Consider the following 11896-nt stretch of genomic DNA (forward strand, 5'->3'; position numbering starts at 1 on the left):
TTAAGACCCTGTGATTGCCATTCTCAGAGGCAGAGGTGGGTGTCTTTGCTGGCTCAGCCTTTAGTCTAGATGGCAGATCTGGGTCTCAGAGAGGGCCAACTGAAGGTGGGGAAAGGTTGGGTAGAGGCTGGTGGGAAAACTAGAGGCACTAGGCTCTGAGCATTGTTGTTTCTTTGAGGATACTCACCACTTAGGAACATTCCTGGGATGGATGAGCCCTTTTCTCCTTTCCAAGAGAGAGGGACCATTGGCCCAGAAATCCTTTCGTTCCCACATCTTGTGGTTGGATAAATAACTAGAACTCACCTCACTGCTCAGTATTGAGGCAGTACAGTGAGAGATCCTGAGTCTTTGATAAGGTCAGGGGATCCTCAGTATGAGATTGTATTGAATGTCCTAACTAGGTGCATGGTCAGTCCCATCTAAGACTTTCATGATGTAGGACATACAATCTAAAGAATCAGGCATGATGGGGCCTGTTCTGGGGGTTTTGAGTATTATATGTTAACTTTGAGCTCCCATGTGCCCAACTGCTTCTCTTTCTTGGGTGGGTCTCTGCTAGAAAAAGCATGAAACTAGGAACTGGGTCCTATCCCTTGGCTTTGATGCTGAAAGCTAGCACACTACCATTTGAGCCACAGCTCCACGTCCAACTTTTTTGGGGTGTTTAATTGAAGATAATGAGTTCTCATGGACTTTGCTGCCAAGGGTGGCATGCAACTACAGTCCTCAGATCTCAGTCTCCTGAGGGGATAGGATGACAAGCATGGAAAATATCTTTCACTGGATGCCAGTAGCTCATGGCTGTCATCCTAGGTACTCAGGAGCTGAGATCGGAGGACCATATGTCAAAGCCAGCCGGGTCTGGATAGACCCTGAGACTCTTGTCAAAAGGAACTGACAGAAAACCGGAAGTGGTGCTGTAGCTCTAGTAGTTGAGTGCTTGCTTTGAGCTGAAGAGATGAGGGACAGCACCCATACCCAGAGTTCAAGCCCCCACAACAGAAAACAAGGAAGAAAGTAAGACATCTTTGCCTGCAAAGGGTGGGGGAGGTGGGGGGGGCAGGCAGGCGGATGCTGTGTTTGGGAGACTAGGCGATGGCATCACTGTACAGACATTTCTATGAACTCCCCAATTTTGCCCCAGTTTGAAGCCACAGCTTCAGGAGGACGTGGCCTGTAGCAGGCAGGGATTGGGTGAATGGGTGCAGGGGTGGGATTGTTGTGTCTGTATTCTCTCCATTGAAGGTTGGATTTGGATGCTGGGTGTCAGAGTCTGAAGTGACGGTTTGCAAGAAGTTTGTGGCCTGACAAATTGGGTTTCCTCTGGGTATATAAAGGTGGCTGAAGCCGGGCACCGCCGGTGCTCAGAACTGTCATCCTAGCTACTCATAAAGCTGTAAAGATCATGGTTCAAAGCCAGCTTGGGCAGGAAAGTCTGTGAGATTCGATGGCCAATGGACCACCAGAGAACAGGAAGTAGTGCTGTGGTTCAATTGGGGAGTGCTCATCTTCAGCTGAAGAGCTGAGGGACACTACCCTGGCCTGGAGTTCAAACCCCATGACCAACAACAAAATAAGAGGTGACTAAGTTTTCTGTATAGCTGTGTGTATAGTAGGAAATTCTATGCTGGGTTGTGAGATATTTCAGATATGTGAGAGGCTCATTGTTTTGTCTACAGTGGGTCTGAAGTCGAGAGTGCCAGCTTCTTGGGGATGGGATGTGACCCTAATGGAGGGAGTTCATGGTTCCGTTCTCAGGGACTGCTGAAGCCTTGGGCTATACGTGTGTGTGTGTGTGTGTGTGTGTATCTGTGTCTGTGTCTGTGTCTATGTCTGTGTGTGTGTGTCCGTCTGTCTGTGTCTGCGTCTGTGTGTGTTTGGAGGTAGAAAAAGTGTCCTTGAATTCAGGGCTTAGGTGCTGTGCCTGAGTTTTGTGCTCAAAGCTAGTGCTCTGACTCTTGAGCCACAGCTCCACCTCTGGCTATTTGGTGGTTCACTGTAGATAAAGAACCTCACAGACTTTCCTGCATGAGCTGGCTTTGAACAGTGATCCTCAGATGTCAGCCTCCTAAGTAACTAGGATGACAGACAGGAGCCACTTGAGCTGGCTTTGTGTGTGTGTGTGTGTGTGTGTGTGTAGAAGTGGGTTGTAACAAGGAGCAACTGAATCTTTGATAACTTCTAACCGCTGTCTTTGGGGGGGTGAATGGGCTTTATGGCTGAGGTCTGGGGGCCTGGAAGGGTGAGACTTGAAGGGGACTCAGGACCGCTAAATTATAAGATGAAGGGATTTTTGTGCCCTGGAACTGTTCACTCCCTTGGGCCTGTTTGGTGACAGAGGGAGATTGGGAGGACCTGGGGTTGGGGCCGACAGGGGGTGGCTCCCCAGGGCAACAGGGAACCTGGCCAGCACTTAGTACGGATGTGAGCCCCGTTAGTATGGAGCATATTTGCATGGGTCAGACTCTGGGTCTTCTCATCATGACGTCTGATGGGAGAGGCCAACCCTATTTTAAATATTGACCTGTGATCTTCAGATCTCAGCCTCCTAAGTATCTAGCATTATAGGCATGAGCCTCTGGCAGAGGGCCTCTGATTATTTTCGGTATATTAGGGTTTGAACTCAAGGCCTTAGGCTTTCCAGTCAGGTCTTCTACCACAGGAGCCAAGCCTTTCTGTCTTGGTCATTTCTGAGATAGAGACTCAATATATGCTCAGGCTGGGCTGGATTGCGGTCCTCCTGTGACAGGAATTGGTCACCATGCCTGGTCCTTCTCTAGTTGGGATGCTAGACATATAACGCCATGCTCAGTCATCGGTTGGTTAGATGGATTGTCCCAAACTCTTAATCCATGGCAGCTGATTCTTGACCACAGTTGAAGCTCTGCATTGGGCCTCAACCTTCTGACCTCACTCTCCTCACAGGACAGTTGTGAGGAAAGAAGGGATCAATACAGGGGGATCTGTGGGGCAGAACCAGGCATTGAGGGAGTGGTCATCAGATATGGTTCTTGGCAATTATGTGAGCATATGACAGGAAGATACCTGGAAAGAGCTCAGATGGGGCCTATTATTTATCGTGATGCAGGTATGGGATTATGAAACAAAACATGGCTCTCTTTCATCCTTACCCTATCCCCATGAGGAAAAGGATCTTTCACTGTGTTCAGTTTTGCAGCTGGGGAAAACGAGGCACGGAGAAGCTGGATGGCCTACTCATTTCCCCCAGCTTACAGGAAGCTCAGCCTGACTTCTCTGCCATGCTCCCTAGGACAATGAGTGCTATTCAGTCCACTTCTTGTGGTGGGAAGTCCACTTAATTTCAGTTGTGGGGCTTGAACTCTGGGCTTGGACGCTGTCTCCAAGCTCCTCAGATAAAGGCTAGCACTCTACCACTTGAGCCACAGCACCACTTCCGGTTTCCTGGTGGTTCTTTGGAGATAAGAGTCTCACAGACATTCCTGCCTGGGCTGCTATGAACCATGGTCCTCATATCTCAGCCTCCTGTGTAGTTACCATTATAGGCCTGTGCCACAGACACCCGGCTAAAGTGTATTTCTGACTCTCTCTCTCTCTCACTCTCTCACAGGAACTGGTTGAATGGGTGTTGGAGGAGGTGGCCCAGGGTCTCCATGTGGCTGTGCCTCACGGTGTCCCTCTCATTCTGGAAGTGGGCTGTGGTTTAGGAGCTGTCTCACTCAGCCTGTTGAACTAGCTCCTTGAGGTAAGCTCCTCAAGGAGGAGCCCGGGATAGACTGTGATGGTTATTCCTTGTCAGTCCATCTGGTGAGACCTTCCCCACTACCCTCTGCTAAGACATTTAAAGGAAAGTGGATGAGGAAGTGTTCCATTGTCCAACTGCACAGCACAATCCCAGGCCTCTGATCTTCACCGCCACCTATCTGGCCAGACCCTGATTTATAAGAAAATGAATTCACTCTATGTCTACTTCGCTTTGCTGGGGTGTGTTGTTTCGGGGAGGGGGGGCGGTGTGCAGCGGAAAGACCTGAGAACTAATATCTCCTGGGGAACATTTGTTCTTGTGACAGAGCCAAGTCATTGCTGTGGATAAGGAAGAATCCGCCATCAGACTGACCCAGAACAATGCTCAAAGGTAGGTAGGCTGTTGAAGTATCAAACCCATCCATGTCTGCTTCCCACTCACAACAAGGTGGGTGCAGTGAGGGTGGCCCGGCACTGGCCCTAGGGGATTATACATGGATGGTGGCAGTCAGGTGCCAGTGGCTCTCACCCGTCATCCTGGCTATTCGGAAGGCTGAGGACTGATGGTTATGACTAAGAGCCAGCCCAGGCAAGAGAGTCTGAGGGATTCTAATCTCCCATAAACCACCTCTTCCCCCACAAAAAGGCAGATGTGGTGCTGTCGCTCAAGGGTTAGAGCCTCAGCCTTGAGTAAAAGAAGCTCAGGGCATGAATTCAAGACCTAGGACTCACAAAAAAAAAATAAATGAATAATGGGCTCCTGTTATCTTACAACCAAAAAGGATGGATTCAGTCTTCTCGCCGGTACTTGTAGCCAAAGGTAAGGGGCTTCCCTTGATGTTCCACTAAACCTCTCCTTCTCTCTATTATCTCTCCCGGCTTCAGTTCTGGGATAGAATTCAGATCATCATACTTGGTGTGACCTTATGTACCCTATCCTACCCACCTTCCTTGGGGTGGAGATCCTGGATATATTCACCACTGGGAGAATGAAGCACCAGAGTGATGTGGGTAGGTATCCCCGAAACTCAAACATATACACACACTCACCTAGCCAACTCAGACTAACCTTTTCCAAAGGCACTTTATCTCCTTGGATTAACTGACCTAGGAGAGGAACTTGATCCCCTGTAAATGATTATTTTAACTAGGGCTTGCTAGTTGACATGAGATAAACAAAATCTCAAAAGAAAGGCCCTGGTGCCTATCACCTCTGGCTCAGGATCACACCTAACAACCTGGCTACTCTAGAGGCAGAGATCTGAGGATCAAAAATTGAAGCCAGCCATAAGCTGCAAAGTCAGTGAGACTCTACTCTCCATGGAACCACCAAAAAGCCAGAAGTGGAGCTGTGGCTCAAGTGATAGAGTACCAGCCTTGAGCACAAAAAATCAGAGAGACAGCTTCCAGACCCTAAGTTCAAGCCCACACAAAGAAATGGCCCCATTTGTTGCCCCCAGATTGCCTGGGCCTCGAGTGCCTTGTCACAGAGTTAAATACAGCACCGGTCTTTGGGTAGTATATCAGAGCCTTCAGAAAGAAATTGGATGGTGGAAGCCAGGCCTTCCCCTTTGTGTGCTCTCAACCCACATCAACTGAAGGCAGAGCATGACAATACTGGCAGCTTGCAGAGTGGAAAAGATCCTCCTCTGCCAGGGTTTTTGGAGTGGGCTTCATAGAGACAGCACTTGAAATGGGGTATTGCTTAACAAGGAGGATCTGTCAAGAAGCACAGAGAGCAAAGATGCTGTAAATCAAGGACAACATAGCAGAGTGTGTTCATTTCCAGCCAGGGCTGCTGTTGAGAAACTCGGTAAATGTGTGCAAGACTGTGCTGAGACAAGTCCAAGGGGTCACAGAAGAACAGCTTTCCAAGATTGGGATTGTGTCTTAGCAGTAGTGGGCTCGCATGGCACACAGGAAACCCTAGTTTTGATTACTAGGTTCCGCATACACAGAAAAAGCCAGAAGTCGCACCTTGGCTCAGGTGGAAGAGTGCTGGCTTCGAGCAAAAGCAACTCGGGGACAGCGCCTGGGCCACGAGGTCAAGCCCCAGGACTGTCAATATAAAACAGCATTCCACGGGACCTGGGTGACAGGTGGATGGCTATGCCCTGTAGCTCTTAGTAGATCAATCCATGCATTGTGTCTCCTTCTTTGACAGCGGGGATCTGGACACTCCTTCTGTCCTGAGCACTCCTGGACCCACGTATCAGCAACCTTCCCACCATTTTCCACTGGGACATGGAGCAGCTGGCCCCAGAAATTCTCAGGTACTGGTGGGGTTCAGCGGGGGGATACAGGGCAGGCTGCCGAACACCTAGTGGTCTGATCTGCCCCGGAAGACCAGGCCATCCAGAGGAGGCGGATGAGATGTTAGAGAGGGGTAGTGATGTGAAGGGGGCCTTTTAATACCCATGGCCCTACCCCAATTCTGAGCCTCCATTTGCCATGCCTGAGGGAGGTAGAGGAGTGTCTAGGTGGTAGTGTTTAGAGGAGAATGAGTTGGAAATTCTAAGGAATGAGAAACCATAAGTCCCGCTCTGGTGGCTCACACCTGTCATCCTGGTTACTTGGGAGGCTGAGATCCAGAAGATCTTGTTTCCCAGCCCAGGCAGGAAAGTCCCATGAGAGTCTCATCTCCAATCTCCAACCAAAAGTGGCGCCATGGCTCAAGTGGTAGAGCACTGTCCTTGAGCAAAAATCATCATCGGGGACAGTACCCAAGCCATGATTTCAATCCCCTCAACCAAAAAACAAAAAACAAAAAAGAATGCACCCCTTGCTTGCAAGAGATGGTGAAGGAGTGCGGTTGCTGTGGTTGGAAGAACAGGTGCTGGCCTCACTGTACAGACATTTCTAAGAACTCCCCAGGTTTGCCCCAATGCAAAGTCACAGCAGGGTGTGCATTGCCTTACCAAGAACTCAAGAGGTTGTGTCCTATCTTACCTAAGGAGTGGACGAATGAGAGCAGGGGTGGGAGGGTAGTGTCAATTTTATTCTCTCCATCCAAGGAAGAATGGTTTTGGATGCTGGTGCCAAAGTCTGAAGTGAAGGGTTGCATGTGCTTTGTGGCCTGACAAGTTGGGTTTCCCCTGGGTCTAAGAAGGTGGTTGAAGCCAGGCGCCGCTGGTGGCTCACAAATGACATCCTAGCTACTCAGGAGGCTGAGATCTGAGGATGACAGTTCAAAGCCAGGTTGAGCAGGAAAGTCTGAGAGACTTTATCTCCAGTGAACCACCAGAAAATCGGAAGTGATGCTATGGCTCCAGTGGTAGAGCGCACACCTTCAGCTGAAGAGCTGAGGGACTACACACAGGCCCAAAGTTCAAACCCCATGACCGACAACCAAAAATAAGGTGGCTGACTTTTCTTCATAGCAGTGAATACAGTAGGAAGTGCCGTGCTGAGTTATGAGCCATTCCAGATGTGTGAGAGACTCTGAGTTTTGTCTACATTTGATATGAGGACTGTAGAGCCATCTTTCTGGGGGTTAGGATGTTCAGGTGATCAGGGAGTGCTGAGGCCTTGCCTTACTCGTGTGTGTGTGTGTGTGTGTGTGTGTGTGTGTGTGTGTGTGTATTTCCCTCATCTCTGTCCACTTCCAGGGTGCCTGTCTGCCTCTTCCTGAACTCGGATGGCGCCCCTCCTCCCTAGCAACCTTGCATTCAGCCCCCTATCAGGGTCTACAATGAGTCCTAAATTGCCAGAGACCTGCATATACCAGCTTTTCTTTGGGGCCCAAGTCCGGCTGTCCATATCTTTGGCCGCCTCCAGGGGATTCTGAATCAGCAGGGTCAGCTGGCATGTGTTCTCCCCTGCCTCTGGGGTGACAGGGTCAGTCATGCGTTGTTCAGTCATTTTCCTCTGGCTGCATATCCCACTCCCAGCAGGCTGGCAGTGGAGTGGGGGAAGGGTGGTTTCCAGTGGCTCTGGCCAGATCGACCTTGATAGCTTACTGAAGGCTGCCCAAGCAAGGATGATCTGGGGCTACATGGGAGGTGAAGCCAAGGTTGCTTGGAAGTGTTAGTCAGTATCAAAGAAAAGTCAAGGTACCTTATCACAGGCAAGTCTATCTTCTGGGCCCAGCTGGGCCTCTCAGGTCCTTCTAGACAATTCCGGATGCCCAGAATACAGAGGCACAGACTTTAGATTCTAGGACCAGGTAACTGTGGGATAAGGGACTGGTATGTACCAGTACCTCAATGTACTGGGGCATTAGCCTTGACCTGGCTATGCCCCACTTGTGTAAGTTCACTTCTTAGCCCATGGCCACACACCAGCTACTTCTGCTGTGGAAGTGGCAGGATCAGAAATGAGATCTAAGATGACCAAAATCTGGATTTATGGCCGGAGTCGGGTGGGGGGGGTGTCTTTAAAAAATCTTAGAGCTGGAACTCAGAGCTTAGCACTGTCCCTGAGCTTCCTTTGCTCAAAGCTAACACTCTAACACTTGAAACACAACTTACCTTTTATCTTTTTTAGTAGTTTAGTAGACAGAAGTTTCTCACATATTTTCCTACCTGGGATGGCTTTATGTTGCCACCCTAAGAGCTCAGCCCCTTGAGTAGCTAGGATTGCTGGTATGAGCCACGGGCACCTGCTAAGGTTGTGTGTGTGTGTGTGTGTGTGTGTGTGTGTGTGTGTGTGTGTGTGTGTGTGTGTGTGTTTCCCGGGGCTTAAACTCAGAGCCTAGGTGCTATCCTTTAGCTTGTTTGCACAAGGTTGGTGCTGTGCCACATGAACTACAGTAGCTCACTTCCCATCTTTTTGGTGATTTATTGGAGATAAGAATCTGCCCAGGCTAGCTTTTAATCTTGATTGATCCTCTGGTTTCAGCCTTGAGTAGCCAGGATTATAGCCACTGGCATCCAGCTGCAAGGGTATCTTTTCATACTCTCTTCTATTGTAACAGCTGTCTACTTGCCCTGGCCAAGACCTCTGACCTCCATAACAGCTCCCACCAGCCCCTGATTGTGTGGAAACCACAAAGGTCAAACTGATCCCATTTCTTTGTCCTCAGGGGAGAAGGTTATGTTTCGTCTGAAGCCTGGGATAGGAGTGGTGGCTGTAGATTGGTGCTTAGCTGGGAGAGAGGTAGTCTGATTTAGCCAAGAAGGTAAGTGTGGCCAAATGCTAATAGCTCATGTCTCATATTCCTAGCTCATCAGGAGTCTGAAATCTGAGGATTGCCATTCAGAGGAAGTGCAGCAAGAAATGTCTGTGAGACTCTCCTCTCCCAAGAACCACCTGAAAGCTGGAAGAAAAGATGTGGCTCAAGTGGTAGAGAGCTAGCCCTGAATGAAAAAAGTGAGGGACAGAGCCTGGGCCCTGAGTTCAAGCCTTAGTACCAAGATGCATCATTGCTCATCCACACACGAACACACACCACACACACACAAACACACACACATACACACACATACACACACATACAGAGGAAGGTAGTAATGATGAGCTGAGCTAGAACTGGGGGCAGTCCTGAGGCATAGTCAAAGTAAACTCTCAAGCCAAATCAAGTGGTTTCTCCCTAAGTCTTTCTTGGGCTGAAGGGTCTCGGCCATGGCAGTAAATTCCATAGAACCTACCCCTCCATCTGTGCATGGGGCCATAGGACCAAGGGAAGGACACTAGGGATGCTCGTTTGTAGTTGGCGCACGATTTCAGATCTTAATCTGCACCCAAGCACTGGGGAGGAAAGCAGGACTCCGAGCCCTGGGATTCCTGGGATAGCGACTGCTACAAGCAGCAGCCAGTTGGCTGTGGATTCCTGAGCCTACAAGGCTTTCACGAGCCCAACTCAACACCTGCCCAAGGTGTGCCTGACAAATTCACGCATTTGTGATACCCGAATGAGTGGACGTTACTTGGTGTGACATCTTGCACCTCCTGCCCCTCCTGGCCCAGAATCCTGGTCTGAGATGGCGATTTACTGCTCAGATCCACATTGCACCCATGACAGATGCAATTCTGATGATCTCCATGCCCCAAGGCTCGATCTTTCTCTGTTACTGTGGCCCGCTCTGTAGGCAATGGCCTCCAAACAGGCTCCACTCAAGACTTGTAGAACACCTACACATTGGGAGAACCTCAGAGGGCCAACAGGAAACTACTTTGCCTAGAGCCACACAGTGAGGTCCAAGCAGACCAGGTGTTGGTCACAGGGCTCGAACACTGGACCTGGGCTCTGTCCCAGCTCTTAAGCTTACCACTTGAGCTACAGAACTACGTCCAGTCCTCTGGAGGTTCCTTGAAGATCAGAGTCTCCCGGACTATCCTGCCTAGGCTGGAATTGAACTGCGATCCTCAGATCTCAGCCTCCTGAGGAGGTAGGAGGACAGGTATGAGCCACAGGTGCCCAGCTGATCTGGCCTTTCACCAGAGTGGACTAGGAGCTCCTGAAAGCTATTCTTTATTTTTCTGTGCCAGTACTGGGCTTGAACTCAGGGTCTGGTCTCTGGTCTCTTAACTTTTTCCCTCAAGGTTAGCACTCTCCCACTTGAGCCTCAGCTCCATTTCTGGGTTTTGGTAGTTCATTTGCAAGAAGAGTCTCACTAACTTTCCTCTCCTGATCTGGCTTGACCCTCGATCTCTATCTCAGTCTCCTGAGTAACTAGGATTTACAGGGTTTGAGCCACTGGTGGCATTGGGCAAGAAGCTTTTCTTAAGCAAGAGTTCTTCCCTGCGTTTGCCCTGACTCCTCCATGCAATGGATGCCTGAGGGTTAGGAGCTGTGAAAAATAGGCTTCCAGCCACAGGAAATGGCTGGGGTCTCTGGTGTAAAGCCAAGCTAATCTTCCCCCTGGGCCCCATTCTAGGACCCCACCCTCTGCCCTGTGACTCAAGTACAAACCTTGACCCAGCCTTGAATGTCCTAACAGAATTTTCTGAAGCCACAGAGCCTTCATTCCAACAACACCACCTGCTCTACAGCACACCTTAGGACCTTTGTCCATGCTGTACCTACTGCCTGAGGCTCTCTTTCCTGTATCCACATCTTAGAACTCCTGTAGAATTTTGGCACTGGATATATCACCTCCTGGAACAAGTCTTTGCTTCCCTTCTACCTCTTTTGTTATATTGAGTTGGTAGAGATGGAATTTTTGCAGGCTGACTGGCAAATGCTCTGTCTTGGTGTGTGTGTGTGTGGTGTGTGTGTGTGTGTGGTGTGTGTGTGTGTGTGTGTGTGGTGTGTGTGTGTGTGTGTGTGTGTGTGTGTGTGTGTGTGTGTGTGTGCCTCTCCTGGGTTTGAATTAATGGCCTGGATGCTATCCTATCCCTAAGCTTTTGTGTTCAAGGCTAGCACTTTACTACTTGAACTACAGTTCTATTTCTGACTTTGGGTGTGTTTAATTGGAGAAAAGGTTCTCATATAGACTTTCTGGCCTGCAATTCGGATCCTTAGATCTCAGCTTCCTGAGTAACTTCCAAGGGTGAGCCACCAGCACCTGCCTTCTACCCTACCTCTTACATATAACCTTGGCCTTCCTCTGAGTCCCAGAAAAAATATGTCTCACCATGTTCACATCTTTCTGTGCCAGTCTTGTAGCTTGAAATCAAGGTCTGGGCAAGTTCCTGAGCTTCTTTTGCTCAAGGGTATCACTTAAGCCACAATGCGACTTTTGGCTTTTGCTGTTTCTGTGGTACTGAGGAATCGAACCGAGGATTTAGTGCATGCTAGGCATGCACTCTACAACTAAGCCACATTCACAGCCCAAGGCTCACTTCTAACGAGAGTTATGAGGGTGGGATTTATTGACATACCTCTTTCGGCATAGAAATCGCTGACTATTTCATATCTTTACCAAGATTTGGGAGCAGCCTGTGACTAGGCAATGAGGAATGATAAGTGAGTGATAGTGACCAGGCACCAGAGGTCTAGGCTGACAGCCTACAGAGGGATAGAGAATATGGAGCCAGAAACTTTGACAACTCCTACAGTCTAGGAACTGTGGTCTCCCTGGAGGCAGTGGCCGGCTTCTAATTATCCCAATGGGACACCTCAGCCAGAACACCAAGCTTCAGTTATTAAATGGCATACAAGGATGCTTTGTTCAAGCTGCCGGCTCACACTTAGTACTCTTCAGGGCTTGTCTCAGCTTGCCCAGGTTGGGGGTCTGGGCATTGGCAACTTGCTGAATGCCCATCATCCATGCATCATCCATCCATA

This window comes from Dipodomys spectabilis, unplaced genomic scaffold (assembly GCF_019054845.1).
Source record: "Dipodomys spectabilis isolate Male_0828 unplaced genomic scaffold, ASM1905484v1 ptg000142l, whole genome shotgun sequence".
Lineage (NCBI taxonomy): Eukaryota > Metazoa > Chordata > Mammalia > Rodentia > Heteromyidae > Dipodomys > Dipodomys spectabilis.